This window comes from Trichechus manatus, unplaced genomic scaffold, assembly GCF_000243295.1.
Source record: "Trichechus manatus latirostris isolate Lorelei unplaced genomic scaffold, TriManLat1.0 scaffold00216, whole genome shotgun sequence".
In the NCBI taxonomy this organism is placed as follows: Eukaryota; Metazoa; Chordata; class Mammalia; order Sirenia; family Trichechidae; genus Trichechus; species Trichechus manatus.
Window position 1 is genome coordinate 565792 of NW_004444152.1, and position 12530 is coordinate 578321.

A 12530-nucleotide genomic window follows, 5' to 3' on the forward strand; every position below is an offset into this window, starting at 1 on the left:
CCGAAGAGTTTCCAATGAGCACCTGGCAGATTCAAACATTCAAACTGCTGACCCTTTGGTTCGCAGCCATAGCACTTAACCACTACACCACCAGGGTTCCTGAAATGACAAGAGTATCTAGCAAAACCAGCAAATGATTACTACGAAATGAAACACAATGAAATAAAACACAATTTAATTGAATTACTTATATGTAATCTAATCCTCCTAATAGCCCCTCTGCCCTTTTTCATCTCTGCTTTTCCAACCCTGATCACCTATGAATCATAGAAAACCAAGAAGAAATTTCTTTGAAGATTTTAAAAAAAAGAATTGTATCTCATATTTTAAAAAATTGTTGCAACCTGACCCTACAAATGCCAGTAAATTTCCATTAGTCCTTAAACTAGCCCAAGCAAGATTTGGCCCACCCCGCATGCGCAGAAGGGCCAGCTGTGACCGCTAACTGACCTCAACAGAAGACGCAGCAACAGGTGGAATGAATCAGAAGGAAAATCATCACCAGGACCATATGCTGAAGTGAGAGGTCCGACAAGAACCACGTCACCTCCTGTTTCCTGGTCGCCTTCTAGAATTTTCCCTCCCCAGTACGGCTGCGTGGCTGCCATCTTGCTTACAAATCATATATAAGCCCTGCATCCCCATAGCTCTGGGAATCAGATCTGAGGAACTGCCTCTCGGTTCTTTGTGGTGCACATTACAATCAAGTTACTTTCTCTCAAAGGCTAGTGTCCAGATTATTGGCAAATCTGAGTGCGTCAGACATAACTCACCTTCTAGGGTTTGGTAACAATTTTGGCACCCAGTGTGGGGCCAGAGGGTCGCACAGACCCTCCATTCAGAGCCCGGCACCCCGTCAACCGCAAGTGGAACTTCCACCGACCCTCAGCCCTCTGCACACTGAGCCTCCTAACCTCTACCGAGGTGGCGACCGGCCTGAGGTGCTTTTACTTTGAGAATTAGAAACTAACTCAGGTATGGACATCCACTAGGTAAGTGCCCTCAAAATTTCTCTTGTTACGTGTAAGTGTTTGGGTTTGGAGATGGGGAAGTATCTGGAGGGTTGAAAGTAGGAGTAAGACATCCCCATTAGGGGGGGATTGAAGCCTACTAAGACATCCTCGTTATCTTGCCCCACCACTCCCCGTAGCTGACGGCAGAGAACGGGCAGCGTAGTTCCTGGTTGTTGACCTTGGTCAGGTTCAGGTTCTGAGTGAGTGAGTGTGTGTAAGTGAAGTATGGGAAACCAAACGAGTGTACTTTTAGTGGTGCTGTTTGTTTTTTTCATGGGGATTCTAATTACTGTTTGGGGTCACGTAACTATACTACCATCTTACCGTTAGATCTGTTTTGCAAGAGAGGGAAAATGGGATGAAATCCCCTATGTGCAAATCTTTATGTCTCTCTGGCAAAATAAAAACCTACAAAAACAGTGTAAGCTAACGGTGCAGGGGAAAAAGGAAGGGGAAAAAAGTCCCTGGTGGCATAGTAGTTAGGAGCTACAGTAGTTTGAGTCCACTAGGAGCTCCTTGGAAACCACATGGGGAAGTTCTACTCTGTCCTATAGGGTCGCTATGAGTCAGAATTAACTTGATGGCAGTGGGTTTAGTTTTCTTGGTTTTGGGTCAAAGCCAGGCCAGATAAACAGGATGATTGTTAGGGGGTCAAGGTCTTCTGGTTCCACCCAGCCGGAGGCCCAAGGCCATATGCATATAAATGGGAAGATAGTTAAGGTGTGGAGAAGAGAAGACAAAACTGGAATGTTTTAAAAGGGTTATGTATTTGTCGTTGTTAGGTGCCATTGAGTGGGTTCCGATTCATAGCGACCCTATGCACAACAGAACGAAACACTGCCCGTTCCTGCACCATCTTCACAATCATTATGCTTGAGCCCATTGTTACAGCCACTGTGCCCATCCATCTCGTTGAAGGTTTTCCTCTTTTTCGCTTAGGATTATGCATTTATCTGAGTGTCCTATGGATATTGAATGTTTCTTCTACCTAATGTTGTAAAGCAGACCTAAACTGTATGCTAGAAATGAATATCGGGTATTATAGATTACGGACAGCATGTAACTCCGTCTTCACCCAATACTTAATTGGATGTGCTAAAAGGGGAACTAGGATTTGCTCGGGAGAAACCCAGGCTTTTTGTTTCAAGCTGGTAACCCTGTGTATAGAGTGGGGACTCAGTTCTGAGCCCCACCCAGACTTGCATTTATCCATACCCCTTCCACCTGAAGGTTAGGCCTGGTTTCGGCCCAGCGCTGTTCCCTGCTGCAGCTGCTAACCCTTTGGTGGAACCCTCCGGCGAATTGCTCACCAGCCCCTCATGAGTCAGAAACTCCTGGTCCTGCCCAGGGAATAGTCTCCCCAGCACACACCCATAATGGGGTACAATCTGGCCAGGGATCCACCCAAGTCTCCTCAAGGCAATTTCCACTGAGACAAATGCCTGCCAGACTGGATCACAACGGCCAGCCTAGAGGGTTTGTCTGGGTCTATACACTGTTCTCCACCTCTGACCTGTATAATAGGAATATTCTTTTAACACCAGCAGAAAGGAAGATCTTAGAAAAGGCAACCTGTTGGCCTCTTGGCATGCATAACCTCAACCCTCAAAATGGAATTAGGCTCCCGGCAGCCGAGGCTGTACCTGCCACAGATATTGGCTGGGGGCAGGACAGCTAGAACATTATAAAAACTGTTTGATAGTTGGTTTACAGCAAGGGGCCCCAGGACAGAAGAGCCTTAGGAAAGTTCAGGATGTACAAGGCCCCAAGGGAAATCTCTCCAGCTTCCTCAAACAGGTAGGTGTACGAAGCATACCAGCAGTTTACTGATATAAAACCTGAAGACCCAGAGAATGTCAGGTTAATAAATGACCATCATCAGCCAGAGTGCCCCAGCATCAGGCAGAAACTTCAAAAGTTAGGAGGGCTAGGAATGAATCCTTCACAACTTGTTGAGATTGCCTCTAACGCCTTCAATAATCGGGACCAGGTACAAGGAAAAAGGCTGCGCTCCTGGCAGCAGCTCTCAGAGGTAACCCACCACCCAGGTAGACCTCATGCAGTGTAAGTTCTCGTGGGCCCCAAAAGGGCCAGTGGCCAACTCAAGGACCCCTAAATCTAGGCCCCAAACAAGAGGGTCACTGGAAACAAGAGTGCCCCTCGCAGCCAACCCAGTCAGAGCAGGAAACCCATAACACTGCTCTCGCAGCTGTCAGCTGATAGCTCAGACCGATGAGGCCCAGGGACTCCCCTGCAACCCATGAAGAGCCCTGGTTTGTAATATCAGTGGGAGGACAGCTTACTGAGACAACGGACCAGAGAGCTGGAGAACATGGCCTCTGCTGCTGTCTCAGGCACACAGGGGACCCTCCAGCTGCCCCAGGCAGGGACAAGTCTGCAGTCCCAGCCCTCAACCAGCTTCACTGGCAGGGTGGAGAGCTGCCAAACACAGGCAGAGGCGGCACACAGCTTCAGGGCCTGGCGTGATAGTTACCATCCTTACCTCACCCCAAACCCTGGCAGGCCCGTGACAGCAAAGCGCATCTTGGCTGGTGGGGCTGGAGGAAAGAGAGCCTACTAGAGGTACCTTTTTGGGATAATGTACTATGGTCAACAGAGGTGGCAGTTATGCACTGCCCCGGGTGCCAGAAGGGAGAGTCTCACATAATTAAAGGGTCAGGTGGCCAAACAAAAATTCCCATCACTTGCCTTGCTTTAATTTCTAATCTTCAGTTATCAGAAAACCCCTAGAACACTGAATGTGATATAAACAGAGCTTGTGAATGGGGCTCTGACCTTAATAACAGCAGAAGACCGTGGTTGTCAATTCCCAAGGACAGGTGTTAATACCGGAACACCTGATGTACCCGATAATAAAGGCAGCTCATGAGAGCGCACATTACGATCGGGATGCTATGTTTCACTGGCTAGCCAAGCTAATTAAAGGGCCTAATCTGCAACAGACTATCCAGAAAGTAGTGCAAACAATCCAAAAACAGGCCCACCACCTCCTACGCACAGTTCAGTGACATCGATTACGTTCTTCGAGTGTGCTGCTGTTCTCGCTTTAGGTGAAGGTTTACAGAACAAAATAGTTTCTCATTAAACAGTACACATGTCTGAGCAGGCAGGCTGTGCATTCTTTGTTGTTTGCTCGTCTGTGGGCACGATAATTTTCACCTCCTTCTCCAGTGGGCAGTGTCAGACACACAGGTACGGTACAGCAGAGCAGGTCCAGCTGAAGGAGAGTTGCTGGGATAGGTTGTTTGTGGCACGAGGGCCAACAGAGTGGGCCGGGATTCAGTGCAAGGAAGGTTCTGGCTGCTTAGGGGTGTGATGTTCAACACATAGTACAGGTAGGCAGGAAGAAGGGGGGAGATTGTGATGTGTGGAGCTAAGATGGGTATGGGAAAGAGGAGAGAGAGGAGAGAGGAACAGGAGCCGAAAACATACAAAGAAATAAACAAGCAAAAAAGAGTGCTAAGGGAGAGTGCCATTGGAGTGGAGAGACGAGAGACTGAGAAATGGGGAAAAACAAAAAGAAAAAGGATAAAAGAAAAAAATGAATAAATAAAAATTAGAAAAATAAAAGCCGCCAGGTATCCCACTGGTGTGGCTGTGAGGGCTGCAGAAATTCCTCCCAGGTCGTGAAGTACAGCCTGGCTAGATGGGTTAGAGGTGTCGCACAGTGCCAGGTATTCAGGAGACAGGAATAGAAGGTAAGTATAGAGAGACAAGAAACTGAAAAATGGAGAAAGACGAAAAGAGAGAAGAAATCAAAACAAAGAAAAACAAAACCAAAAAAAAAAAAAAAAACAGAAATGCCACTGGGGGCCCCACTGCGCATCTACACAGAGTAAGGGAGCACCTCCCAAGCCACTGCCCAGCTAGAAGGGGCTCACAAGCTGAGAAAAGAGAAAGAAAACAAACAAACAAACAAATGAAAACAGAACAAATCAAAACAAACAAAAGCCCCAGTGGTCCCAGCAGAGTGGTGGCATGGGCTGGGAAGCAGTTTCACAGTTAAGTGGTGTTTCCCAGCCTTTCTGGAAGACACAAAGATGGCACACAGAGCCAGGTACTTGACAGAAAGGAGGGGGAGGTGGTGAGAGGTAAGGAAGAAATCTAAAGAAGCAGAAAAAAGCAACAATAGCAGCCAACAAATGGCACTCGGGGAGCCGGCCAGTGTGGGTGGGTGGAATCCAAGCACCACCAGGGTGAAGCCAGTGCTTCCCAGCCAAGAGACTGTGGCCACATGAAGCAGAGAAGAGCAAGTGGGCGTGAAGAACGGTGGGGGGTAGGAAAGCGTGTCTCACTGGTTACTGGTTGTTCTGTCTCCTGCTGGAAGCTCTGTGAAGCTGCTTTCCTGTAACCCCTGTTCGCCGATCTCCAATAGGAGTCCAAGATGGTGGATGCATGCTGCGTTAGCTGATAGGGGGCCTCTCCTAGCTCTCTGTTCTCTGTCAATTTCTTATTCCATTTGGTGATTGGCTGAGTTCTTTATCTCTTCATTTGATGCTTAAGGTTTTAGGATTGACGTGTATCTCTGTTTGACTTAGTTTTTCGGATCTTTGCTGAGTAGGGACAGTGTGGTGCTTCTGTCTATAGCGCCATGTTGCCCAGAAGTGACTAGAAATACACTTAATTTGTCCATGACAGATTCAGTGGCCATATCCATAAGAAAATCCATGGCCTTGTTTCTCATAAATGAAATCATTGAATCCTGGCATACATACTGAACTGCTCTCATGGCTGCAGGCACAGGAATGACTTGGGTCCTGGAGAGGGCTGTCTTATACAGATGTAGCGATTGCTAATGTCACACAGAGCAGGAGTTCCTGAAGAATGAACATGTCTCATGGTGACCAGGGCCGCTGGCAATCCGACAACATTCCTCCACCAGCCTCCTTCTTTCTTGACACTAGGAGACAAGTAGACTACAAGGAGTTATAAAACTATTAGAGTTGAGATGTCCGTCCTAAAAGCTGCTGCCAAGTGTTGAATAGACACAACACAAGGCCTCACCTCCTAGTTTCCTTGTGGCTTAAAATGAAAACCCGTACATGTGACTGTTACTGTTGGTTAAACGATCTCCCAAACATATGAATGTTACTGCTACTTTAAAGGAAAATTTGTACAGATGAAAGTGACTTTTGGTTTAAATAATAACCCATACATATGAATGTCACTGTTAGGATTCATGCCATAAGCTCCCTATTTGTGTATGTTTATACATGTAAGCCACAGGAGCTAATTATTTTCCTCTCTCTGGAAAAATTAGTTTATAAAACCTCATAATATTTTTAGAAACATGTTCTAGATATTATACTGCAGTCAAGCTGGAATTTGGTAGCCTCTCTGTGATACTGACAAAACTTTCTTGAATTATTGGTCTCCTCTTATAAAGATGTTGTAACGATTCAACGTTGTCTTTAGCCTTCTGCCTAATCTACAGCCATCAAAACAGTCAACCAGAGCGGCAGATGTGCCTCTGCCTGAGCTTGGTTCCTGTGTATTGTGGTCAAGGTATCACTTCCTGGAATCATCCTCGTTAGAGCTGTGTTGTGGTTCTGTACTCGGCTGCCATGTACACGGCTGACTTTGAAATGGAATCTTTCTCTGTCTGCACAGCCGCGCACTACACATCTTCTCCTACAGCACTGTTTCAGTTCAGTACTACCGGAAATGACCAGTTTTACTTTAGACAGTATCCTCTGAGAAATACTACTGGGAAAACCCCAGCCCCCATATGGGGCATGTGACATGACTTAAATGCTCTGCCAGAAACACAACGCCAGTAAGAGTGTCAAGGTAGGGCCCATACTAGAGCCAGCTCTTTCATGTGAGTCAGTGAGTTGAATCGTTAGAATTGAAAGTGCAAGCTCCCTCTTTGTGTGTGTTTATGGATATAAATATGTATGCAAACTGTGTGTAGTGTTTTCTTCCCTCCGTGGAAAAATTACAGAATATAATCCCATAAGAATTTTTAGAAAGGTGCTCTTTAGTGTCGCATATGATACTGCTGTAGAGCTAGATTTTGTCCCTCTGTGAAAATGACAAAAATGTCTTGGATTGCTGGTCTGCTCTTAAAAAGAGGTTGGAACAATAAAATGCTTTTCTTTTCCTTGTGAATACTCTGCAAACAACAAAACAGCCAAACTAAACAGCAAACGTGGTACTCATTATAGGAGTGTCCCCTATTTTATGTTGACAGTGTCATGTCCTGGAATCACTCTACAATTTGTAACAGATAAGGTTCTCTACAGTCATGTTGCTTCCAGGCTTGACCTAGAAATCTTTCATTGTAGTTTATGCCACGGAAAGAATAAAATTTACTGGTCACTTGCATCGTCTCAGGCATTTACCCCTCTGGAAGATTTCTTCTCTCAATCGACCCTCCTTTGTTCCCTGCACCTTGACCCACTCCAGTCCGCAAAGCTGCTGTCTCTACTCTGGTCCTGGTTTCCACACCTCCCTTCTAGTTAGGAAGGTTCCCTCAAGCCACCACAGATTGTAATCATCCCGCCTGGAGCCTCTCCTACTGAGGCAGGAGGATCTCAAAGTCCCTTCAAGGCTCTGACCCTCAGAATTTCAACCCCTGAAACCTCCCAAACTCCAAAGCCCATCCAGGCTCAAGCCTTTCAAGCACCCCTGCCCACTAAAGTCTCTCATCTCGTTTCTTCCCTCCAGTGGAGCCCCCTCTCTTCGTCATGATCCAGCCGGAGACCCTGAGCCCAACAAGAGAAGGAAGTCCCCACAGAACCAGACCATTAGACACATTCTATTTAGACATAGGTTTATTTGATCAATTTCAAACATGTCTTTTGGATGCGGCCAGCTGAGTTGGTAAAAATGATGAGGATGAAAGCCAAAATTTGAGCTGAGAAACTTCCTTCCAGTGGTTGATGAGAGTCCAGGAGATCCAGCGGCTGAGGATCACCAGAGGGGTAGAAAACCTTCCAGAAATCATGCAGTTGACAGAAAGTCTGGTTGTCTCAGGGGCAGCGACAACATTGGAAGATTTTAAACATCAACAATGTCCATGGCAGGAGTGTAGGGAACCTGTGGTTTCCTTGATGATTTGGAAGGCAGGATGGAGAAATTAGTGACAAACGGTCCCTGTAGAACCGACCCAGTCTTGTTCAGTATGAATATAAGCGTCTTCTTAATTAGATATCTAGACATCAGTTTTAAAAGCTCCTTTAGAGACATCCTTAGTCTCTCAGGTACAAGTATTGGAGCCGTCTCCATTACACGCATACACATCTGTTTTAACCAAGTCGTTGCCCAGTTCTCTGGAAATGTTATTACTTTGTCTCCTAGAAATACTCTTAATTTGTCCATGAGAGATTCGGTGGCCATATCCATGAGAAAATCAATGGCCTTGTCTTTCATAAGTGAAATCATTGAATCCTGGCAATACAGAATGAGCTGCTCTGGTGGCTGCAGGCACAGGACTGACTTGGGTCCTGGAGAGAGCTGCCTTTTAAAGAAGTACCCATTGCTTATGTCATACATACAGAACAGGAACTGCTGAGCAATCATCGCTAATTGTGACCAGGGCAGCTGGGGATTCAACAACATCCCTCCACCAGCCTCCTTCTTTCTCGACACTAGGAGACAAGTAGACTACAAGGAGTTATAAAGCTATTAAAGATGAACTGTCTATCATAAACCCTGCAGGAAAATACAGGTGAAGGACAGACGTAGCACAATAACTCGCCTCTTAGACCCATCTAAGCTGATGGGTCTAGAGAAAAATAAGGGCTTACACTAACTGAAGTAGGAGATTTTAGTATATCTCTCTCAGTAACTGACAGATCAAGCAAGCAAACTAATCAGTAAGGGTATATCCAGCACATACATGGAATATTTATTTTTTTAAGTACACATGCACGTTTATGGATATTTACCACATACTAGGCCGAAAAGCAAATTTAAGCAAATATTATAAAAAGATTGTATCACACAGACCATGTTCTGTGACCTCTGTGCTATTAAGATGGAAAACTGAACAAAGGATAACCAGGAAACTACCATAGGGTTAGAAATGAGTTTTTTAAAAAAACTCTCTGGTCAAAGAGGAAATGATGGAGAATTGCAGATGTGTATAATTAACAATGAAAATACTAACCCCAAACCAAAACCAAACCAGTTACGGTCCAGTGGATTCTGAGTCATAGCGACCCTGTAGGACAGAGTACAACTACCCCACACTGTTTCGTTGTGGCAGATTTATTTAGAAAAAAAAAGAGAAAGAGAAAACACCAATAAACTGTATTAGGAACGAAAAAGGAAACAATTTCAGAAACAAAGACAGTAGTGGGCCATTATAAACAGCCTTAGGGCAAATATTTGAAAAAGTTAATGAATGAATCGCTAGAAAAATAAAATGAAAACAAAACTGAGTCAAAAAGGGGAAAAAAGTGTAAGTAGCCCTATTCACAGGAGGGCGGGGTGGGGAGAAGAGCGTGGCAATATGTTTCCATAAAGATTACAGCCTAAACCCTATAAGGCAATTCTACTCTGCCACATATGGTCACTAGGAGTCAGAATCGACTCCACGGCACACAACAACAACACACACTAAAGCCCAACCAGATGATCCAGAAGATACAGTCAAGGAAATCAACCGTGACAGAAAGGAAAAAGACGAAGATGGGAAGCATCGAGAGAGAGGGGTTTGTTTCATGCTTAATGTGGGCCTGGCGCTGCTCTAAGTACATTCCTTATATGAACTCACTTAATCGAAAAGACTCCAGGGCACCTGTGATGGATTGAATTATATCCCCCCAAAAATGTGTGTATCAGTTTGGGTAGGCCATGAGTCCCAGTACTGTGTGGTTGTCCTCCATTATGTGATTGTAATTTTATGTTAAAGGGGGATAGGGTGGGATTGTAACACCACCCTTACCCGGGTCACATCCCTGATCCAGCGTAAAGGGAGTTTCCCTAGGGTGTGGCCTGTACCACCTTTTATCTTACAAGAGATAAAAGGAAAAGGAAGCAAGCACCTTTGGGCCTAAGGTTCCTGCGCAGAGAAGCTCCTAGTCCAAGGGAAGATTGATGACAAGGAGGATCTTCCTCCGGAGCTGACAGAGAAAGAAAAGCCTTCCCCTGGAGCTGATGCTCTGAATTTGGACTTGTAGCCTACTAGACTGTGAGAAAATAAATGTCTCTTTGTGAAAGCCATCCACCTGTGCTATTTCTGTTACAGCACCACTAGATGACTAAGACAGCAGCTAACAGCAACAGTAACTGCTAATGAAGAGCAGGGGTCGGGGGGAGCCCTAAGTGGAAGACTGCAGGTCCCCTGAGTGAGTGCTGGGTTTTCCAGTGTCCTCATCCGACCAACAGGGGTGGCATGTGAGGAGCTTGCTCCCAAAGTGTGATCTGGGCACCAGTAGTTTAAGCATCACCTGGGAGGGCTTTGGAAAAAGCCAAATCCCAGCTCCCTGCCAAAGATGCCTTCAGGTCATCATGCAAGATAGCATGATACCAGAAAATTCACGTTCATGTCACCCAGAGTTTGTATGAATCTTCCTTGACCTACCCATACTGAGGCAGGAGGTCCTCAGGCCCCTCAGGACTCTTCATTCCAGAAATCCAGGCTTTGAAACCCTCCCACACATTCTGCAAACGACATCTACTCTTAAGCCCCTCAACGTGCTTCCCCAGGGAGGTCACCTCACCCTCTCATGGATTCTCTCCAGCTTCAACCCTTTGCCTCCTCAGGGTGCGGGACAGAGAACCTCGGACCCATAAGAAAAGGAAGCCAGGAAACCACATAGTGTTCCTGGGTCATTTATTTGCTCATTTTCAATTTCTAGCTCAGGCTGACAGAGTTGATCAAATCATGATGAGCCCAAAGGATTGCTCACAGAAATTTCAAGCTTATAGTTCATGATAAATTGGAGAGTCATCAGTTTATCAAACAAAGATAGAAATCTATTTTTCAAAAAAGGTAGTAATCAAACAGTACAAATCAAAAATGTTGAATTAGCCTATGTTGCATTATCTGTATTTTTTACAAAAACAAAAAAGTAGAAAAAAGAAAAAAGTGATAATTATTTTGTGTTATCTATGTTTTTTATGATAAAAAAAATTTTAAAAAAGAAAAGAAAATTGGTGATAATTATTTCTCCTTCTTATTTCCTTCTGGGATTTATAAATAGCAATCACACCAAGATCACTCTCTCAGTCATCTAGTGCTGCTCTAACAGAAATACAAGTGGATGGCTTTAACAAACAGAAATTTATTCTCTTCCATTCTAGTAGGCTACAAGTCCAAATTCAGGGTATCAGCTCCAGAGGAAGGCTTTCTCTGTTTGTCAGCTCTGGAGGAGGGTCCTTGTCATCAGTCTTCCCGTGGACTAGAAGCTTCTTCGTGCAGGAACCCTGGGTCCAAAGGACGCACTCTGCTCCTGGCGCTGCTTTCTTGGTGGTATGAGGTCCCCATTCTCTCTTTGCTTCCCTCCCCTTTTATCTCTTGTAAGATAAAAGGTGATGCAGGCCACAGTCCAGTGAATCTCCCCTTACATTGGATCAAGAATTCGACCTGAACAAGGGTGTTACAGCCCACCCTAATCCTCCTTAACATAATCTAATCTTGCCTCATTACCACAGGCACAAATTAGGATTTACAACACGTAGGAAAATTATATCAATCACAAAATGGAGGACAACCACACTATACCGGGAATCATGGCCTAACCAAGTTGACACATATTTTGGGGGGACACAATTCAATCTATGACAGTCACTCTTCTTTGTTAATGGCATATCATCTTATTAAAACAAGTCGAGATATTTCTTAATCATTCTACAACAAAATCGTTTTTAAGACGTTCAGCAATCTTGTTCCATACAAACATAAAAATCTCCTTAATTAGATACATAAACATTCTTTTTAAGATGGTCATTGACAGGCTTTTTATACATGTTATTAATTTTTCTGGTAAAATTTTGCTTACCATCTCCATGAGAAATATAGCACACACACACACAAAAAAAAAAAACCATTATAAAATTCTTGGCTTTATGTCGTAAAAAGGAAATAATGCAATCCTTGAAAAACATCATTTTTCAGCTAGCTGCTCACACCGAGAATCTAGTTATAACTGTACAGAGGAGGCTCTGCCTTTCACGGAAGTAGCAGTGCCATGCATCTGCTCTGACGCAGAAAGAGCTTCTGGCCAATGAGCTTTGCCACCGTGCCCAGAGCTCTTTTCAGAAGACTGTCTCCACCCCCCGATGGCAGTCAGGAAGTCTGACAACGAAAATGTCAGAGGTAGTGACAAACAACAAGGACCCTCGCCCGATGCTGGGGGACCATAAAGGGGTCCACGTACATGGAAAATACTTCACTACGATCAAGTCCATAGCATTGGAACAGGATAGTTTTTTCAAAACCTTTTTTCTATGAAGACACAGTAAGGACACAGGACTGGAGCAGAGCTTTCTCACCTTCCTTCCTCCCTGACCCTGTGTCCTGGGAGGGCAGCCCCAGCTAAGATC